The sequence below is a fragment of the Arachis stenosperma genome, chromosome 9 (assembly GCF_014773155.1).
Source record: "Arachis stenosperma cultivar V10309 chromosome 9, arast.V10309.gnm1.PFL2, whole genome shotgun sequence".
Classification (NCBI taxonomy): Eukaryota; Viridiplantae; Streptophyta; class Magnoliopsida; order Fabales; family Fabaceae; genus Arachis; species Arachis stenosperma.
The window spans coordinates 40,380,083-40,403,291 of NC_080385.1; the positions used below are offsets into that span (position 1 = coordinate 40,380,083).

Consider the following 23,209-nt stretch of genomic DNA (forward strand, 5'->3'; position numbering starts at 1 on the left):
CAGCAGTTAATGTTTTAGCCTCTTCTTTCATGGAAGGTTCACTACTTAGGTACAGATGCTGATTTCTAGCAAATGTATCAATGAGCTCTTGAGCTTCTTCAATTGTCTTTCTCATGTGTATAGATCCACCAGCTGAGTGGTCCAAAGACATCTGAGCTTTCTCTGTAAGTCCATAATAGAAGATGTCTAACTGCACCCACTCTGAAAATATTTCAGAGGGGCATTTTCTTAGCATCTCTCTGTATCTCTCCCAGGCATCATAAAGAGATTCATTATCTCCTTGTTTAAAGCCTTGGATGTTCAGCCTTAGCTGTGTCATCTATTTTGGAGGGAAATATTGATTCAGGAATTTTTTGATAGTTGTTTCCATGTCCTTATGCTAGCCTTAGGTTGGTTATTTAACCACCTCTTAGCTTGGTCTTTTATAGCAAATGGAAATAGTAATAATCTGTAGACATCCTGATCTACTTCTTTATCATGAACTGTGTCAGCAATTTGTAAAAACTGTGCCAGAAACTCTGTAGGTTCTTCCTGTGGAAGACCGAAATACTGGCAACTTTGCTGCACCATGATAATGAGCTGAGGATTCAACTCAAAACTACTGACTCCGATGGAGGGTATACAGATACTACTCCTATATGAAGCAGTAGTGGGGTTAGCATATGACTCCAAAGTCCTTCTGGACTGTTTATTTCCACTTAGATCCATGATGGAAAAAGGGAGATGACATGGATTTATTTTATTTATTTTATTATATAAAATAAATTTTTGAAATAATAAAATAAAAACTACAATAAAAATAAAAAAAGAATTGAAAATATTTTATGAGGATTTTCGAAAAAGTGAGGAGAGAGAAAGTGGTTAGGATATTTTTGAAAAAGATATGATTTTAAAAATCTTAAAAGGATATGATTTGAAAATTTTTGACCAAGTCAACCCAAGTATTTCAAAAATTATGAGAAATTAAAGGAAAATATATTTTTTTATTATTTTTGAAATTTTATTATGAAAGAGAAGAACACACAAAAGACACAAGACTTAAAATTTTTAGATCCAATGCTCCTTGTTTTCGAAAATTTTGGAGGGAAAATACCAAGGCACACCAAACTTAAAAATTTTAAGATCAAAACACAAAGAAGACTCAAGAACAACAAGAACAAAAGAAAGAACACCAAACTTAAAATTTTTTGAAAACCAAAATAAAATTGAAAAATTGAAAAAAATTAACAAGAAAACACCAAACTTAAAACTTGACACAAGATTTAATCAAAGAGAACTTATTTTTAAGAAACTGATGCCAAGAACATAAGCCAACGCTTTAACCAATTGAGCTATGAACGAAAAAGTATTTTCTTGAAAAATCTTTTTGGAATTTTCGAAAATCACAAGAAAAACAAGGCAAGATACTAAACAAGAAAAACTAAAGATCAAACAAGAAAAATAAACAAGAACAACTTGAAGATCAAAGATGAACAAAGAACATGCAATTCGAAAATTGAAAGACAAAGAAAAGCATGAAATTGACACCAAACTTAAGATATGAAACTAAACTCACAGAAAAACTAAAAATTAATAAAGAAAAATAAAATTTTTGAAAAATTTTTAAAAAGAAAATAAAAGACTTTGACCCAAAAGACAAAATTTTCCTAATCTAAGCAACAAGATTCATCGTCAGTTGTTCAAACTCAAACAATCCCCGGCAACGGCGCCAAAAACTTGGTGCACAAAATTGTAAATCATACTTTTCACAATTTGTACCACTAACCAGCAAGTGCACTGGGTCGTCCAAGTAATACCTTACGTGAGTAAGGGTCGATCCCACAGAGATTGTTGGCTTGAAGCAAGCTATGGTTATCTTGTAACTCTTAGTCAGGATATTAATTATAATTATGAGTTGACTTGCAAATGAACAAGAGAGCATGGATTAAATGATACTTATTATGCAATAATGGAGAATATGTTGGAGTTTTGGAGATGCTTTGTCTTCTAAATCTCTGCTTTCCCCCTGTCTTCTTATTCACGCACGTAAGGTTCCTCCTTTGGCAAGCTGTGTGTTGGTGGATCACCATTGTCAATGGCTACTATCCGTCCTCTCAGTGAAAATGGTCCAGGTGCGCTGTCACCGCACGGCTAATCATCTGTCGGTTCTCACTCATGCTGGAATAGGATCCATTGATCCTTTTGCGTCTGTCACTATGTCCAACCCTTGTGAGTTTGAAGCTCATCACAGCCATTCAATCCATGAATCCTACTCGGAATACCACAGACAAGGTTTAGACCTTCCGGATTCTCAAGAATGCTGCCAATGGATTCTAGCTTATACCACGAAGATTCTGATTAACGAATCTAAGAGATACTCATTCAATCGAAGGTAGAATGGATGTGGTTGTTAGGCACGCGTTCATAGATTGAGAATAGTGATGAGTGTCATGGATCATCACATTCATCATATTGAAGTACGAATGAACATCTTAGATAGAAACAAGCGTGTTTGAATAGAAAACAGAAATAGTTGCATTAATTCATCGAGACGCTGCAGAGCTCCTCACCCCCAACAATGGAGTTCAGAGACTCATGCCGTCAAAAAGTACAAAGTTCAGATCTAAAATGTCATGAGGTACTGAATAAATCTCTAAAAGTTGTTTAAATACTAAACTAGTAACCTAGGTTTACAGAAAATGAGTAAACTAAGATAGATAGTACAGAAATCCACTTTCGAGGCCCACTTGGTGTGTGCTGGGGCTGAGACTTGAGTTTTTCACGTGCCTAGGCTGTTTCTGGAGTTAAACGCCAGGTTGCAACCTGTTTTAGGCGTTTAACTCCAACCTGTAACCTGTTTCTGGCGTTTAACGCCAAAATGGAACATGAAGTTTACGTCATTTATCTTCGAGAAAAGTATGAACTATTATATATTGCTGGAAAGCGCTGGATGTCTACTTTCCAATCCAATTGAGAGCGCACCAATTGGACTTCTGTAGCTCCAAAAAATTCATTCCGAGTGCAGGGAGGTCAGAATTCAACAACATCAGCAGTCCTTTTTCAGCCTGAATTAGATTTTTGCTTAGACCCCTCAATTTCAGCTAGAAAATACCTGAAATCATAGAAAAATACACAAACTCATAGTAAAGTCCAGAAATATGAATTTTGCCTAAAAACTAATAAAAATATACTAAAAACTAACTAAAATATACTAAAAACTACATGAAAATACCCCCAAAAAGCGTATAAAATATCCGCTCATCAGGCCCAAGCCCATATATATAAACACTCACTTCATAGTATTTCAGCAAATTATCCTCCATAATTGAGAGAGAGCCACGGACTTGAAGAGAGGAGAGTGAGGAGCCACCATTGTTACTATTCATTCCAACATTCAAATCACCATAACTTTTGATCTGGAGCTCTGATTGACAAGCCGTTTATGCCACGCATAGCTCTCCTCATCCTCTTCGATTCTATCTAAGCCTTGTAGTAAGAAACTCTCAGGTTTTTATCTAGTTTTCTGTTCCTTGAAAATTCGCATTTTTGATTTTGGGGTTGTTGAATTATTGTGATTTTGGTTGTTTAGGGATGCTCTAGCATGAATTCCTAGTAGGTTTTACCCTAATTTCAAGTGGGTTGAGGTAAGGGAAGCTTTTCTCTTTTTGATTTTTCAAGTTCATAAACTCTAGGTTGAGAAATTGTTATTTTGTGGTATATAGTGCAATTGTTGATGTTGGTTGGTGCGGAGAGGATTATTGATCAAGCGGCGTGAATTGATTTGGTGTGGAGATCTTGTTTGGTGATTACAAGGCTTCGAAAGTTAGAATCGCCGACATTCAAGGTACGGGTTTGAGTTTTGAGTAGGCATTATGTAAAGTTATATGAATTACTAGGTTAGTTGACCCTAGAATAGGTGTGGATTGAATTTAGTTGTTGTTTTGGATAATGAATGGCTATATGTATGTGTATATTGATTGAGAATTTTTGTGACATTATGAAGTAAATGGTATTTATTGATTTTATGCTTAATTGATTTGGGTGTTGGGCCAGAGGCCGTGATAGGGTGAGAAAATCCCCTATCAGATAAGTGAAGGTAATTGGCGTGAGTTATTGAATGAGATAATTGATGACAATTTGGTTGTGATTGATAATTTAGAATTTGATTGTGTTGAGTTTGGGTATGAATTATGATAAGAATATGGTATGTTGAATGAGATGTAGTTAGTATGATGTATGTTGATGATGAGGATTTATGAATGTTTGTGCGTGAGTCATATGTTGGTGTTGATATGGATTGAGGACAAGGTGATTAGTTGCATGAAATATTGGATATATGAAGTAATGATGATTGTTTAAAATTTGAATGGTAATATTAATGTTGATGCAAATTTATGGAACTTGAAGAGCATTAATGTGGTTTGTGTTGAGTTTAGAGTTGTTGGATGATTTGGAATTACTTGATTAGGTATGGAAATGGTTAGAGAGGGTAGTGAATTGATGGATATATAATGAGTATATTTGAAAACGGTTTTGATATTGTTTTTACTTGAATTTGGATTGAGAAATGGTAAACAATTATGTTATGCAGAATTTTGGTAAAAAGTGGTTTTTAACCAACTTTGGTGGGCCATAACTTAGCCCCCAAAACTTGGATTCAAGTGAACTTTAGATTAAATTAAAGATAATTAAGAGAGCTTTAAAATGGTATATGGATTATTAAATTTGGAATTTCGCAGAGCAAGTTATGAATGTTGAAAATTAGGGTCAAAAGTCTAATTTCTGTGATGTGCAAAAAATTTGGAAATCTGTCATGTGTGCCTACGCACACCTATGTGCATACGCACAGAATAGAGCAGGTGTTTCAAGTTGTGCGTATATACAACATCATGCGTATACACAGGCCGAAAAAGCCTTCTGGTGCGTGTGTACACACACAACCTATGCGTATGCACGAATCCTGTTTTTCAATAAAAACTCTGTGTTTACTCGTTTTACCTTCCCGGCAAGCTTGTAAACTTATATGATACTTGTTTAAAACCTTTTGCTAGTATTTAGACTTTGAATCAACGGAGAACACAATAAATGAATTAAAAAGGGGTTATTTTGGTTATGAGTTTAAAGCCGGTGACCTAGACTTGGGAAATTCTATGGATGGGTTATGTATATAAATATGGTGGAGTGTTATATTAGTGATGAATGAGAAGTGAATATAAATTGAGAAATGAATGAGGTTGAGCAATGTCTTATTGAAAAGGTTTATGTGCTTGAAAGAACTTGAGGATGAGAGTGACTATGATGAGGTTAAAAGTGAGTCGGGCACTATATCCTAAGGACTTGGTTTATTGAAAGAGTTTTGTCCCGGCAAGGACAGTGATTTGATCCCACTTGTCATGGTTATTGTGCATATGTAGGGATGTTGGTTTTATCCCGCCTGCAGTGAGGACGGAAGCTCTATCCCGCTCACGTATTGATGAATTATTTTGTGTTGAGCAAGGATGGTGGTTTAATCCACTTACAGATTGATTTGTGAAAGCAACCCGAGCAAGGATGGTGGTGTAATCCCGCTTGTTCGAGGTGCCCAGTAAGGATGGTGGTTTAATCTGGCTTACTGTGGAGGCAAGGACGGTGGTTTAATCCCGCTTGCGTGTTCTGAGCAAGGATGGTGGTTTAATCCCGCTTATTTATGGAACCTACGGATAAGGATTGTGGTTTAATTCTGCTTATCCGAGTCTAGTCTGGCAACATAACTGACGCGTGAGCTCATGGCCAGTAGGACAGGCATGCATCATTTACATCTATGTGACATTCTTTGGGTGTGTTTATTGTATATGTAGTTTGCCTATGTGATTATTATTGTTTAACCGTTATATGTTATAATTACTGTAATTGAATCTGTTGTGCTTGAATTTCATTATTTGTGTTTGCTGTTACTGTTTTATTATGAGACCTTGTATATATGGAGGTTGAGATGAAATCAAAAAGACTTGAGCTTTATTAGAGAGAGAAAGGTCGAATGAAAACAAAGGTGCATGAGTGTAGTTAGTTGGTCTAGCATACCTTACTGTTTTTCTGGTTTAGTATATTTCTAGGCTTGGATTTCTGTTTGTTGAAGTGTTAGGATTGCCTAGAGGATTCGTGTAGTCTTTTCATCGTCTCTACTTTGGAACTATTACCCCTGCTGAGAACCCCGAAAGGGGTGATGTTCTCACCCATTTTGGGAATTTCCATCTTACAGGTACTGGACGTGATGCACTCGTTGGGTGTGCCAGTTTCTCTCCGCGAAGTGAAGATTGTCTTCTGGGGATTTTACTTTTGCTTAGATATTATATATATATTCTCCACCGCTGTAAATTTTGAATTGTATATCTCTCTTAGAGGTTGATTATGGAGAAACAGAATTTATGTTTATGATTCTATCATACTTTTGGGTTGTATTTATTAACTAGTTTGCCTTACCTTCGCAGGTCAAGACTAGTGTTGTTATGTATAACTTCTTGAATTATATATATGCACTTTTGTCGTTTCTGCTTATGTATATCGTCTGTTTTTGAGTGTGATGCAATTTTGCTTATGTCTTTTCTTCACGAGCTCCTAGTATATCATATTCCTTTCATTACATATATATGTATTTTGTTTTTAGAAGTCGTGATACCTGACCACCGTTGACTTACGACCTAGACGTAAAGCTCTATGTGGTAGGGTGTTACATGACCGATAATTTGAAAAGGAACTTTTTCTCAAGTATATCATTTAGAGCTTTAGGATAGGATTCATCATGATCATCTTTCTGTTACAAACATTAAAAATAATCGCAATTGAAAACAATTTGAAATCCAAACATGAAAAATTTAACCAAGTCATCTCTACGAAAATAAAAAACTTACACTCCCATCCATTATTTCATTTGCAATTTTACCAACCATGACCCGAGCCTCATAGTTCCAAATGATTATCTTTATACACCAGTTCCATTGGTTATAATAGCATTAAGACGATACCTGCAAATACAAAATCACTAAAAAATTAGTTGCACAGTAAATAATGAGTCACAGATATTTAATAACCAATATGAATACACTCATTTACATTGTAAAAATAAACTTATGACTTATATTATATCATAAATTAGCGTAAAATTATAAAAAAGGTTAATAAATTACAATTACTGTTAACTGTATTCTTTACGAATTCTAAATTCATTAGTATAAAGTATAATATAAATTAGTATTTACTTTGTTTACTATAATATAATGAATGCTAAATTCATTAATATAAATTGAATTGTATAATTTTTACTGTGTGTGAATTAGTATGTTCTTTGTTTATTATTATTATTTTTTATAATATAAATTATAAGAAAAATTATTTATTCTATTAAGAACAGCAAATTAAATAAAAAAATAGTACTGAGAGGAGTACTAAAAAATTATAAGCCAAAAGAACTTAAATTTATGTGTTAGAATTTAATATTCTTTTGATGAAGTACTCTTTTTTCAATACTCCTTTTTTTGAACACAAAGATATAAGCTATTTCACCAAAATTATAAAATCAAATTACTTGAAAAAGATTATTTCATTACCTAAGAGAAGGATTGAACCTACCCTTCCTACAATGTTCACACCAATACCTATCTTTATTAACTTGAACTTTCCTGGGACAGGATCCACATGAAGCATAACACCAATCTCGAACACCATGCTCAATAGAAACTGTAGTGCCAACCACCCAACATGTAGATTCCTAAAATTATAGAAACTTATCACTAACACAACATATCTGTCTAAATATAATTTAAATGAGCTACATATAAACCATCTTTAAATTGCCAACACACCTCCCTCATGTTCAGAATTTCCACAACTGACTTAATAGAGTCCCCATTGATTTCATCGGACACAGATTGTGGTGGCTGACTTTGAATGGGAGTGATTCCTTGTGAGCATAGATCTCCTTCCTTCATCAAGTTAACTCATGCCAAATATTCCATAAAACAATACCGCAGTGACGTTATATTTAAGCATACATCAAATAAGTAAACAACATTTGCAGTTCATGGCCTGAATGAGTTGCGTACCTATCTCTAAATATAACAACATCAGGGAAGTCAGGATTAATATAAATCTAAGACACATGAAAACTATTTTAAATGTTGATTTCATTCAAATACAAATGAGACTTGAACAATTGAGCCACCATCACCAAGGGCTGACCATCAGCTTTATTTAAGAAATTTTTAACTTTGTTAACCAAGTCACCAAACAGGATACACTTCAACTGATTCTTCCTAAACACAGCACATAGCCAGATAGAAGTGATTAAAAAAAAGTCAACAAAAAGTCTATGTCACATATATTACACACAACATGAAAATAGCTTTATATAAGAAGTTGGAAATTATAATTTTGGTAGCAAACATACTGCAGATCCTCCAAATAGATCCCTAGAAGTTTACACTCTCTTCCTGATTTTGTCACCATATTTGTTATATCCTCTTTACCTACAATATGGCCAATATAGTCTACACAACATGAAAAAATGTCCCATTCATAAGAAATGATAAAAAAATATTTTTTTACACAGATTAAGTTGAAACCATAAAAAATAATAATACAATGTCTTTCAAGATACCTATGAGATGGTTTTCATTTCCAACAGGCATGGCTTGAACCTCTTCATAAGATACAAAACGGAAAGGATTAAAGAAAAATGTCCCACTTGTTAGCCGTGACACTAACGTCTTGATATAAAAGTTTAACTTGTACTTGTGACCACAGGTCCTAATCCCTTTCCCCCAACCCTTCACAATGAAATTCTTCATAGAATAAAACTCATGTTTTCGAATAAGATTCTTGAATACAGTGTATTTTGTTTTGGTATGCTGCAATGGATTCGATCACCCTTGCATAGCAACAAAAGAAAATAAAATTTAAATGTAGAGAGTTAATGCCGCATATATCTAATGAGCTAATCCATAAAATTTAGAATAATGACATCGGTAACATACCCATTCATCTTGCAACACCATTTTCACATTGTAAACCTCATCCGGATTCCACTGGTTTTGCATCTCATACATCCTAACAACTCCAACCTCCAAAGATCAAGACAACTTTGTTGGATTCACTTCAAAAACTGCATCAACCCCATTATCTCGCATATTAGATGGAATTGGTTCAGCCATGACCATACAGGATGTATCAAAAAGACCAACTCTCTAACAGATTGTATTAATCATGGACAAACAACAACCATCAATGTTGAAGAACTAATACCAACTTAATAATTTTCTTGTTAAGTATTTATAGTGGTTGACTGGTTGGTTGTTAATAACACTGTTGATTATTCAAATTACACACACATATCCATAAAATCAACCAAAAACCATGAATATAGATTAACATAATCTCACTTAACAAATTCAAAAGTTACCCGGGAATCTAAACATCTGCCTCTTTAAGGAAAGGCAATCCCCGTGATGGTATCAGCAAACCACGAATATAGATTAACATAATCTCACTTAACAAATTCAAAAGTTACCCGGGAATCTAAGCATCTGCCTCTTCAAGGAAAGGCGATCCCTGTGATGGTATCAGCCAATCAAATGCTATAACCGTCCATTATGTGTTGTGAAATTGGAATTTCGGGATTAGAGATGCACTGAACACGTAAAGAACCATTATGCAAAATAATGCTACATCCTTCTTTCAGCAATAGCAGGATCTTTGGGTAATACACGTTGGGTTTGAACATCATAACACAAAGAGGAAAGAAAGAAAAGGTTTGGGAGACACCTGTCACTTTCTTAGAAACTATCTAACAGTACCAAATAGAGTGTCATTTTACTGTTTGGCTAGTTAACTATTATATATTTATAGATTAATGACAAATAACGTATATATTTATCTAATTTTTACAAAAATATTGGAATAATTATTTAATAGATACATGCAGAGTTCAAGCAATCAAAACGGGTGTTAACAGTTCAAGCAATCAAGTAGCGCAAAACAACAACCGGCGAAGTCCAGGAAATAGCACAAATTCAAATAGTATATAGAGCCATTGTCACACATCGAAATCAAACTACCAAAGTAGACAAACAATAACTAGTTAACTACTTGCATCCTAATCGCTGGATGAAGTGATGAGCAAAAACAATATAGGGAAATACATCAACATACAGATGAGTCGTATCAGTACTTTCGTACCTATTCATATACCAAACTAGGGGTGTGCATGGGCCGGGTGAAATCGGGTTTGATGTGACCCAGACCCGATCCGAAATATATACCGGGCTTATTTGTTAGACCCGAACCCGACCCTAGACCCGATGAAACCTATACACTTTCGGGTCACGATTATACCGGGTAAAAATCGAGTGAAAACTGGGCCGTTAACATTATATTACCTTGATACCTTCTTGTAAGTTAGCATGTAAAAATATCCAAATTTCCAAGACTCCAACCATTATTTGACATGGTAAAATTCACTTAGAAAAATATAATAAGAACCAACTCTTCTCTAAAATTAAAGCATAATCATAATCAATACTAATATTGCCTAATAACACCAAATATTTAAATCAATAAAAACTAGTGTGGACCCCGCGCGATGCGCGGATTGTGTATTTAATCTATTTTATTATATTATTGTATGGTACATTTATAAAATGGATAAAATATATTGAAATTATACTTGAATATTTTGTAATACATTTAAATTTTAATATTGACAAAAAAATATTCTTAAATAACTAAAAAATACAATAAAAATAAGTAAAAATAATATTATTTATTTGTAAGTCATAAATAATTTTGTATTTAACGAATTGTTTATATATTTGATTTAAAATTTTATAAAAAATATTTAGATAATTTTAAAATATACATATATAAAATGGGATAAAATTTTGATCTCTCCATTTTTATTTTATCTTTTAAATTTATTTTTGGATATTAATAAAAGAAATTACCAAAAAAAATATAAATATAAAAATTATAATATCGTAGGAATAAAAATATCTCTTTTTTTAGTTATGTTTCCAAAAAAATGTATCAATATTTATTCTCTAAAACATATTTTGAAAATACATATTTAATATTGGTAATTTTTATTTTTTTTTAGTTATTTAAAAAAGTTTTGTTGATAATAAAATTTAAACGTATTTTTATCAACGATAAAATTATTAAGGTACATTTTTTATGGTTTATCCTTAAAAAAATTTGTAATATAATTTTTTAAAGGGTTAATTTATGAAGTATATATGTAGTGTCTTAAAAAATAAACCCGTTTGTTATATCGATATAATTTGTCAAAATAAATTCTATATTTGATTAATTGAAGTAGGATTATTCAACACCTTTCTATCCCTGAAAAATAAAATATAAAAAAAAAGAATTAGCATTATCGTAAATGGAAGGTTGATTAATTTAAGTATCATTTTATTTTTTTATTTTTATAATTTTATTTGTTAGAGTTAAGTTGCATAATTTTTCTTGTTGTCTAATTAATGACAATTTGTCAAATTAAAATAAATATAGAGTAATACATATCATAAAATCATAAAATAAATATTAAGTACTGGATCAAATATTCACGCGTATGATTATAATAACAAAGAATAAACAAATAATTAAATACTTAGCTATTTAATAAATTTTGACAACAATGTCTTAAAATCTAACAATATTTAAATAATTATAAATATTTAAATAATTATAACAATTTCATTGGGATGTTTTAATGGAATCTAAGACTACATTAATAAATTTTGTTACTCAAATTTTACTTACAAATTTAACTTCTCTATTACTTTTGTTTTTAGTATTGGGACCTCTCGAAGGAGCCACATGTCATGTGATGTGTCGATTTTTCACATTGCCTCTCAACACTTGTCTCCACATCAAAGAGACACTTTTAGTATTTTTTCACTCATCTAACCTTTATAAATTCAGCAACTGAAAGCAAAAAACAGTAAACGCAAGTTATTTATCATCAAGTCATTTGTAAAACTTCTTTTTAGTGTTCTTCTTTGTGAAACTTTCTTTATCATCAAGTGATTTGTGAAACTTGTTTTTAGTGTTCTTTTTTAATGGTCTTGTTTTTAAAGAGGAAAAAGTTCAAACTTCCATATTTACATTGAGTGAGGGATAACTTTACTATTTTAATATATCAAAAGTTAGTTTTTCAAAAACGGAAGGTCTGAATTTAAATTATACTCACCAACAACACCAACCACTCATGACTCATCCTACATCTACCAACGGCATTATTTTCAGATCCATTCATAACAAATGAATTGTGAAAACAGATCTCAAATGATCCTAAAAAACAAACCACTTATACAACACAAAATGATATTAGATCATGTAACCATGGACTCTTCCACTCTGCTTGATGGATCTTAGGATTAATTGGTCTCAGGTGAGCCCAATCATGTCTTAGCGATTATTACCATCTGATTCCTTGTTAATCAAGATCATGTTTTTGTTGTATTGGAATATTCTTTGTTAATTAATCTCACTTCAATGGTTATCTTTTATTCATCTACTAACATGCATATCTTGTTAACATTTCCTTTTTTCTGGGGGCTTATAGGGTTATTATCTTGCTTCATTTCGGGAGTCAACTTGAGTGGATCAAATTAGCAAAGCACCTGTTATTCATCACTTCTCCGAAAACATTTTGGGGGTCATGACAGTCCGAACATTCAGAAAGCATAAAAGATTTACCTGAAGAAAACATGTACATAAAAGGGTGAATGCTAATTTAAGCATGGATTTCCACAACTATATTTCCAATGAGTGGTTGCGCTTACGCTTTTAGAATTGCTTGGAAGTTTGGTTTTCTGCATTTCCGCCATGTTCATGATCCTCTTACCAAGCAAGATCATAAAGCCAGGTAAGCGAAAACCTCTAAAAGCCTAAATTTGAGTTTTATATTCTTGTTGTTACTGCATTCACTTTGTTCACATGCCCCATTTATTAGTTTCAGGATCAAAGTTTAACGGACCGAATACTCAAGCTGGTCCCAGAGTAAACTAAAAGCGTAAGTTTCTATAATTTGATAAATATACCACGATATATAGGCCATTAGAATTACTATGAGTTTTCTGATCTGATAGTTCCAATGTATAATAGGGTCAAGACTGGAGCTTCTTAATTGAACCACTGGTTGGCAAGATATTTGAAAATCTATCAAATACAACTGTTGTGAAACTCTTGATTTATATATGTGAAGACCTAGCAAATGTTGCTGATCTAGTATTGCATCATGTTATGTTGCATGTTAGAGAACCGACAAAGTTAGTATATCTATATCTATAATATCTATCTTTTTATTTAGGCAAAGTATTTATGCATGATATTCTTCTATACTCTAATAAAGACCTTTCTTATGTTCCATATTTTTTTAATTTGGATAACCTTTTACTTGATGAGTTTAACCATCCAGTAAAACTCTTAAAATCTCCCAAAAGGGTATCTACAAAAGACATGATGGGAGATAGGAAAAAGAGAGAATTTGATATTAAGATTGTCATGTTACTATATAGCTAGTTACATGAATTATTTTAGTTATGACTGATGTGAAAATATTTTCGTGTGAAAAAATGTCATTCATTCTGAAATTTTAGGCAGAGCAATGTATATCTCTGATTAACCACTGTTATGTCTGCTTTGAAAACACAGTGGTACTGCACAGGACATGTAAAATTTGTCTCCTTATTTTTTTATATTTTGTTCAAGTTTTTTGGACTAAGCATCTACTTTTATTGTCAATACTATTTTGCAGCGACCAAATCTGCACTTAGATTAAACTATTTTAAGGCTTAAATTTTAGTTGTGCTTGGAAGTATTATACTGAATTTATGATTGAATTTGCTTTTTACCTTATCTGTAATATTATTCATGAATTAGCGTTGTATTTTAGTTGTTTAAGGAATTATTATTATTATTATTATTATTATTATTATTATTATTATTATTATTATTATTATTATTATTATTATTATTCAGTTCTCATTCAAATCATGTACAGGTTCCTTTATCTCTGATCAAACGGCTGGATTCACTTTCCCTCACATTCAAGGGAAGGATATTTATCTCCCAGTTAATCTGAGTTTGAGTTTGAATGATTTTCTCTATATTTATCATAAAAAATAAAATTCCTTAAACAAATTCATTTCATCCATTGCAGTTTTTGTTTTTAGTTATTGAAATGTATTAAATTACCTGACACCTTTAAAATATTAGTCATTGGTATTGATGTGATTCAGTTCGTTGGATGAGACATAGCGCAATAGGATTAAAATGCCATGTGTTTTTTTCTACTTTTCTGATTTTATTGATCGTGTTGTTTGTGTTTGTTTCTTGGTTGCTAACAAAAAATGGTCAGCCCTGTTTCATTGAATTATATTGTAAATGTGTTTTCTAAGTGCAAACTTAGATAATAAGTGCAGACTTCTCTAATGTGTTATTCTCTCTACTTGATCCTAATTGATAAATCATGCATCTATTAGTAGTTTTTCATTGAATTATATTGTAAATGTGTTCTATAAGTGCAAACTTAGATAATAAGTGCAGACTTCTCTAATGTGTTATTCTTTCTACTTAATCCTAATTGATAAATCATGCATCCATTACTAGTTTTTTATTTTATTTTTGTGCTAAGAGATAACTTGAATCTCCAAGAATTTAACCACATCTAGCTATTTAGCTTGTGAATTCCATTATAGTTTAACAACTCAATTGATAGACAAAAGATATTTTCTTGATGCATTTTGTCCTGTTTTCTCCTTGTTTTACCATGATATTTTTTTTATGCATTTTGTCCTTCTTTCTCCTTGTTTCACTAATGCTACTTTACTGGTATGTAGTTAGTGTCGTGAACTATAATGGGATCCTTTCAATGTAACATTATTCCTATATAATCACTTATGAATTGATTTTTTCTCTATTAATATTCTTGATATATGATATTCTATTTCTTAAATTTGTCACCTTTTTCATATCCTTTCTTCACTGGCAGAGGTGGATTATTGGTTAGCAGAGGTGGATTATTGGCAGAGTTGGATTATTCAAAGCTGACCTGCACTATACATCAATTATAATTCACCAGTTTACTCCCCCAAACCTCTCAGGATGACAGGTACTAAATACACACCATTTATAGTCCGTGGTTTACATTAATTTATATCGGTAAATTTATTATCGTGTTCTATCCATAATATACTTTCCTTTAGGATTACAATTGTGCAAGATATATAATGCTTTGTTTTATATGTTAAGTATGACAATTTGTCTAAAATAAAGCTTGTGCAGTGTCATTAGAAACCTCAAAGAACTTTGTTCAATATATTAGCTTTATCCACAGGAGAAACAATGAGAAATTCTAACGTGTTTTCCCTGTACTATGAACAATCCATTAAAATACTACTATCTAATCTCAGCAAAATACACGTCTTCCACTTGATTGAGCATCTATTCTGATTGAAATTCCCTGTCCTTCCTTAATGACCACCTTTTCTCTTCTATTTGTTGATGTCCCCATAAAGTCCATGTGAATGTTCATCCTTTGTGATATCTCCTTGCAAAAAGCATTGACATTTTATAGATTAGTCTTAGTACTATCGAAATTACATCCATCTATCTACTTTTATATCATTATTTAGGAAAAAAGATCATGTATAATCCTGATAGAATTAAAACTACATGGCTAGAAAGGTACCTCATCATCTCATTTCATGTTGATTTGACATTTATGCAACATTCCTGAACACTTCCTTGTAAACCACGTTCTCTGTACAATTGTTCTTATTCTCTTGGTGGCAGACCAAAATCTTAAGGCCCTTTTTATTTGTAACTCGTGAGAGTGCGACATAGAGCTGTCCATGCGTGAACACAGGTTTCTTTAGGATCAATCCAACTTTTGACAACGATTGACCTTGACTCTTGTTTATTGTCATTGCATATGATACCATTATGGGAAATTGTCTTCTTTGAAATTTGAATGGTATTCTATGATCAGATGGTGTTAGTGTCATCCTTGGAATAAATACTTTCTGACCATAATTTTTTCCTGATATGCTTTTTGCTTCTATGATGTGTTTTCCAAGCCTAGTGATTACCAAGCATGTTCCATTGCATAATCCAGTAAAATGATCAATATTCCTTAACAACATAATAGGTGTTCCAACCTTAACAGTTAGCTCGTGATTAGGCACTCCTGAACACTTGATTGTATTTAAGAATTCAGGAGTGTGAATGGATGCAAGGATGTCATTGTTTGCTTCTGTCGGACATGCTTTATCTGAGCTATGGTATGTTTGTGCCTTACCTGGATTTAAGCTCATCATATATTGGTTGATTTCGTCAACAATCTGCAATGTTGGTGCAAGAATAGCTCGGTCCTCCACTTGAAATCGGCTATTTGTTCCTTCAAACAATTCTGGATAAGTTTCTTTACAAATTGCAACTATTGGATCATCCCAATCTTTTATAAGGATGTCTTCAGGTATTTCAATTCTATCAGCTCCATCCTTAGTTGTTCCACATTTACCGTCTCCAATTCGTAATATCCAATTTGCAAATTCCCTCAACTCGGTAGATTCTGTATTGCCATCGCCTGCTTTAAGCCTCATGTTTCTTGTTAGTGTCAATATTTTGCAACAATTCCATATATACGATGAGTTGATAGTTGCATTGACAATTTCTTGCCTGTTGCCTTTGGGTATCACGGGTAGTATTTGACGAAAATCACCGCCAAACACAACAGTTTTTCCTCCAAAGGGCTGGTCGAGGCTATCCCTGTTCTTGAATCTCAATACATCTCTCATTGTTCTATCAAGTGCCTCAATACAAAATCTATGGACCATAGGTGCTTCATCCCAAATAATCAACTTAGCCTTGACTAACAAATCAGCTAAATTACTACCCTGTTTTATGTTGCATGTAGAAAACTCATCAAGATTTAGCGGTATTGCAAAGCGTGAGTGTGCTGTCCTACCACCTGGTAATAAGAGCGATGCTATCCCACTCGATGCAACTGTCAATACAATGTCTCCTTTTGACCTCAATGCAGATGCTAATGTCTTCCAAACAAATGTCTTTCCTGTACCTCCATAACCATAAAGAAAGAATACCCCACCTTCCTTGCTATTTACAGCAGCCATTATCTGTTCATACACTTTTCTTTGTTCATCTGTAAGCTGCTGGACTAAATTGACGTGTTCACTGGCTAGCTGATGTCTATCGTATCGGATCTCGTCACAAATTAAGCGATTAATGCCGGGGGAATTCAATATATTGGTGCTTGTGTCGATGGCCGGGAAAGGCATTGTAGGGAAGTCTTTGAGGCTCATGTTGTAGCTCTTCAAGATGTTTTCCACATCAATAAGAGTTAGATCCTTTAGCTCTTCTTCTGTAAGGTGTAATTCTGTATGCACATAGATAAAAAAAAATCATCAACTTCTAGTATAAGTCGTCCAAAAGCATTACTCTTAGTGCAAAACTGTGACCCTGTTATTTTCAAATGCATATAAATCTATACTTGGATTCTACTTCCACTTTTATTAAATTACCTATCAAATAGTTCCATATTCTATACTATTTGTCTAGTTATATTTTTATTTTAATTCATAGTTCTCTTTTTATATCCATCCATCAATACAACAAATATGAATCATAATAGTGTATGTTATAACTCCACCGTAAAAATTTTATACTTGTATAATTTTTAGTGAATGCATTTATTAGAATCTTTCAATACTTATCAATATAATAATACCAAAGACCTAATATTTACATATTTCTTGCCTGTATTTTGAAGTATTATATGTTATAATTAAAAACACCTACTGAATATAATGGTTGGTTTATATTTTCAAAATGCCTTGGTCATTGTATATCTACACTACTACATAGATGTAATATCAAACACAACTACTATTCAAAAATTTCTTACCAGAATTATCAAGTATTCTTCTTTGCCTTTGTAATATATCATCACATAAGAAACTCCATGTGTTCTCCCACATATGCTCTGGTCTAGTCATTGAATTTGAAAATAATAGTGTTGCAAAAAGCTTCCTCAAAAATTGGCCTGAGCCCCAATGACTTGCTTCTTCAATAGCTTCAATGTACTCTCTATCATCGTCCAATAGACCTCGCGCATAACATGCATCTCTAAATGTTGGGTAAACCACATCATCAACTTTCCTTATTTCTTCATAGCAAGTAGGTCCTCTGACAAAATTTAGGAGTAGCCTAAGGTAGTAAAGTTCTCCAGATCCAGGGGGCACAAAGAATATTCTACCAATCACTGCATGAGTCTTTCGTGGATCCCACACTCTTTGTTTTGCCTTCCATACAAACTTTGTTGGGAATTCTGCATATGTCAGACGTTTGGCTTCGGGGTATTTTTTGTTTGCTTCAAACCAACCCAAGAACATGGATTCCTTCACTGTAGCTTTTGCTGCTACATCTCCTAGATTTTCATGGTCTTGAAAAATGACATTTTGCTCATCCTCCAGATGCATCCCGAGTCTAACAACAGATGGATCTCTATAGTGAATATTGAAACAAAAAATCCTCCATGCAGCTTCGCATGGGGATATATACCTACAATCGTAATATAAGCTCACTTCGTCACACTCAGTGATTCTTGAATCCTCATTAGCAGTTCTATAGAATGATGCTGTTACACGGTCATTTCCTTTGTTGACGTATTTAAATAAATACTTGATTGACCTTGATTGATTACACCATTCAACATTAATGTGAGCTCCATATTTCAAAAGCAGATGCCTATTATGTGGTACCACATATCTATTATCAAGCTCTATTCCGGATTTATTTATTGTTTTACCGTCATCCCTTCATCTATATACTGGATAGCCATCTTCGTCTACCACTGTAACATCAAAAAATTTCTTCGGAAAATGACGTATGCATTTTCCATTTTCCATACACGGTGAATTTTTCCTAGCCACTCCACTTGGGCCGTGCATCATGTGTTGAGCTACTGCTTCAAAGTATTCCGGGTCTCGGTCCTTGTTTGGTATTTCAGCTGAGATAATTCGATCGATATCTTCGCCCATTGGGTACTTGTCATTCCGATGTAGAAATAGCAGTATGTGCGCATGGGGGAGCCCACGTTTCTGAAATTCTATCGTGTAAACCACTGTAACCATAAAAAATTAAGCCATCTTAAAAACCACTCAATAAGTGTACATGTTTTGTCTTGCTCAATACAGTCCAGCAGCATGAGTATTTAAATTGTGTTTAGCTAACTTTATTGAAAGTTGAACAACTTATATAGAGCTAAGCACTTTCATCGGGTGATTTTACTTTAAACATGTTTGCAGATAATTTTGTTGATAGACTAATCTATTCGTGAGTGCAATGGATTATGCAACCTTCCTACATAATTCTAACAAAGTTGTGCATGGCTGTAATTATAACATGTTCATAATTATATAGAATCATTTAATTGGTTAATGAACAACCTGTATAAAATTACCTGCTATGACCCTTCCAAAAATTTTGTTTTCTCTGATGTCTTTTATAAGATGATCCAATTTCACCTTGAAAGCCCTACATACCATATCTGGTCGGTCTTCTGGATTTAATTCTCTATTACTGAGAAAATCTTCAAGTTCTGGCCATTTAGGGTTACATGTGAAAGTGATAAAAAGATCAGGGTAGCCCACTGTTTTACATATAGCCATTGCATCTTGATAATTTTGTATCATGTACCTCGGTCCCCCAGTAAATGAAGACGGTAATATAATGCGTTTTCCTCGAGATGATGGTGTAGTTTCTCCATTCAATACAGCTTCTTTAATTCCCTTGTACATCTCCACTCTAAATTTTTCTTGTCTTAACCGTATAAAATTTAATCTTGCGGATTCGACCATTGAATAGGCATTAACCAGAAACTACTGGAAAAGTCTCCTTGCATACAATAAAGGGGATGCATCAGAATATCTCTCCTGAATCATGTAACAGAAAAATTCTTTCAGTGAAACTTCATCCCTTCCCTTACCATCGTTATCTTTTTTTCTATTGAGAGATATACCTTCTCTGTAACCATCCTCTCCATAAGGAAATAATAAAGGGTATTGTAAACCCAAATAGGATGGATTGAGTTGATTAATGCGTTGTAATCTTCCATTTTGAGTCTCAACCACAATATCTCTATCGGTCTTGTCTATATCAAAGTCACCCACAATTAATGCTACAACCTTATTGGCAGAAGGTAAATTATACCTTCTCCCATCTTTTCCCCTCTTTCCTAAGAGTCTTAACTTCACATCACGTCTAGATTCAAACCCGATCGACTCCCTAACCATGCGAAATGATTTGACCAATATATTGTGCTCGTCAAGCATGTTCTTTAAGTTGGTAACAATATCTTCATGTATGGCATTGTTCTCACTGCCCCTACAAATTTAACCAATTTTTATATATGCTCAGAATATGTATCAAAATAGTGTCGAACGACTTTGGTAAATTACATTCTTGATGGGTACCTGATAATTGACATGCGATTTTGTATCTCATTCTGGGTGTCAACTACATAGAGTTGGGCAAACTTTGCACTTTTACCTTCTGGTGGTAGAAGACTGCCCATCAAATGGTAATTTTCACCAGATATAACAAAAGTTGGTGGGCCTCTTGTAGAATTCATGCTTCGCTCAACTCTAGCTCCCATTGATGTAAATTGAAATAAACTATTGTAAGTCCTTATATTCTCGTGAAAGTGTTTGCTTTTCACATTTTTACCAAACACCAATTCATACAACACTCCAGGAGCTTCTCGTGGTTGCGGTAGTTGTACTTGTCCGCCTCTACAGCACATTGTATATTTTGGGTCATTGGTGTTGAAATATTTTTTTGTTCTCTCATCATACCAGAACAGAGCATGACAAAACTGACATTCATGTATTGCATCACCAATATTGTAGTATTCTGAAAAATAGAATCATTTTATATATTAATTACCTTGTAAACATTCAATGGTTAACCCTAATCATTAGTTCATGAATTAGGACTTTGTTTTATATTAATATATAACTAATTTATGATATGTCAAAACTGTTACCGTTTGATTGTCTCTCCATATGTGGTCTTGAATTTTTTATAGTCCTGGTCCTCTTAGTTTGATCTGTTGTGGATATTAAATATAGGTCAAAGTATATTTTTAAACTATTGTTGCACTGCATCTTATAAAATACTCTTATAAAAAATAAGGAACAAATTACGTTACCTATAATATGGGAATTGCAAGTTAATGAATTCACTTCAAACTGATCTATATTTTCTGAAGTTGCTTTTGTGATCTGTGAATTACTCATATACCCTGTGGTTAGCATAGAGTCCTGGTGTGAAACTCCTTTATTTGAGGTTTGTACACCTAAAATATTTTTCATGGGATTGACAATGTTAACATTAAAAATGTGGTACCGGTTATGTGCAAATCTTGATTAATCTTACAACTTGCAAGGTATTAGATATATACCAGTATGGGTTTGACTAAATTTTCTAACATTTGTCATTGTTAAAATGGAACCTGCATAAATGGAATTTAATCATAAATTTATATGTTACGTATATGCTGCTTTAACCAATTTGTTCCAATGTAAAATCAAGAAACAAAATTAACCATTACTTCTCCTAGCAGAATTGGTATTTCTTCTTGCATTTAGCCTTGCCAGCCTCTCCTTTCTAGCCTTTCTTGTAGTTTCTGCAATTTATTAATAATGGTATCTTTCGATCAAATATAAATAATAATAAAGCAATATTTCATACAATCATTAATCACACACATCACTCCCACAAAAAATCACCCTAACCTTGTTATAATATTCACGCAATATATCACAAATTAGCAAGTATTAGTGGCCCAGATTGGTGTCTCTTTCAATTAATTTGTCATCATCTCACTCAAAACTCCACTATTCTTTTGTCTAAAATAAAGCATATAAGTTGTGTCTTTATGATTTTTTTAGTGATATATATTCCTTTGTGAATATTATTCTCTTGACTTGTGAATAGGAATCACGAAAAGTAAACAAAATCCAACTTCCATTGCTAATACATTCTTATATGCTTCATTTTCACTCTCATTGTTTATCCATGTGACAATTCCACTCATTATTTTGGTTTTGGTTTGTTGAAAACTATTTGTTAGGCAATTTGTATAGAATTAACTGTTGTCTGTGATGTCTCTTGCAATGAATTTGATGGCATTTCAACAGAAAGTCTACATATTATTTGGGTACTGCATGCTTTGCTAAGTGTGTCTTTGGTGTGAGCCAGCTTCATTGGTGGATTGTTATTTTCCTTATTCTCTTGTGTACTACATTTTGGTGTCCAGTTATGTGCTATGCTCATGTTTGCACCAGAGTGTGTATTAATCGAGGCTTTATGTATAGTCAGTGGTAATATAATAATTCATAAACGTATAGATTCACCTGAATATTGACTATCTCGGTTAGGCAAATCATCAGTTGATCTGCTTTGCATATTTCTCTGAAATGGATTTGGTGGATGACTTTGCTCTTCATTGCAACAATAATCCTTAGCCTTCCTTTTATTTTTAGCACATTTCCATCCATGGTGACCTGTGGCCAAAGAAAAGAACTGATTTTATAGGCTTCTTTTTTAGTTAATGCGTTCTTTTATGCTTTAAACATTGACTTAGACCAATGTTTCTTCTACAACTAATTATTTCAATGAATACATGGCTTGTTGTCAAACACTTACCTGAAATTATAGAATATGAATTGGGGTCAATCTGAATCAGCGGTGCTCGTTCAGACGGGAAACTACTCATTTCATCATCTGAGTTTGTAACCCTTTTCCTCTTTTGGTCTAGAATGAGTTTTCTTTGGCTTCTTGCAAGAAATGCTCTATCTTGGTCCATTTCTTGAAGAGTTTTGGTAATAGTTTGACTAAAGCAAAAGATGAATATAAACGGCATTCATGAACCTTTCTTCATTGGTAAAGAACTTGTAGCAATTTGTGTATTTTTTTTCTTCCAAAGAGAATTTATTCTTTTTGTATATCATACCAATACATTACTCTTTCATAACTCTACTTCCAGAAGATGAATATATTTTAGTCACTATATTACTTTCCACGTCATATAAGCTCTTTAGTTATAAGTAACATATATTTTCATTACTTTAATCTCTCAGATTATTTTTCTTACAAATATAGATTATTT

General features: G+C 33.0%; 1 pseudogene; it reads right to left on the reverse strand.

The window, feature by feature from the left end:
- Nucleotides 1–15,737: 15,737 nt before the first annotated feature.
- Nucleotides 15,738–22,906, reverse strand: LOC130949434 (uncharacterized; annotated as a pseudogene).
- Nucleotides 22,907–23,209: the final 303 nt, after the last annotated feature.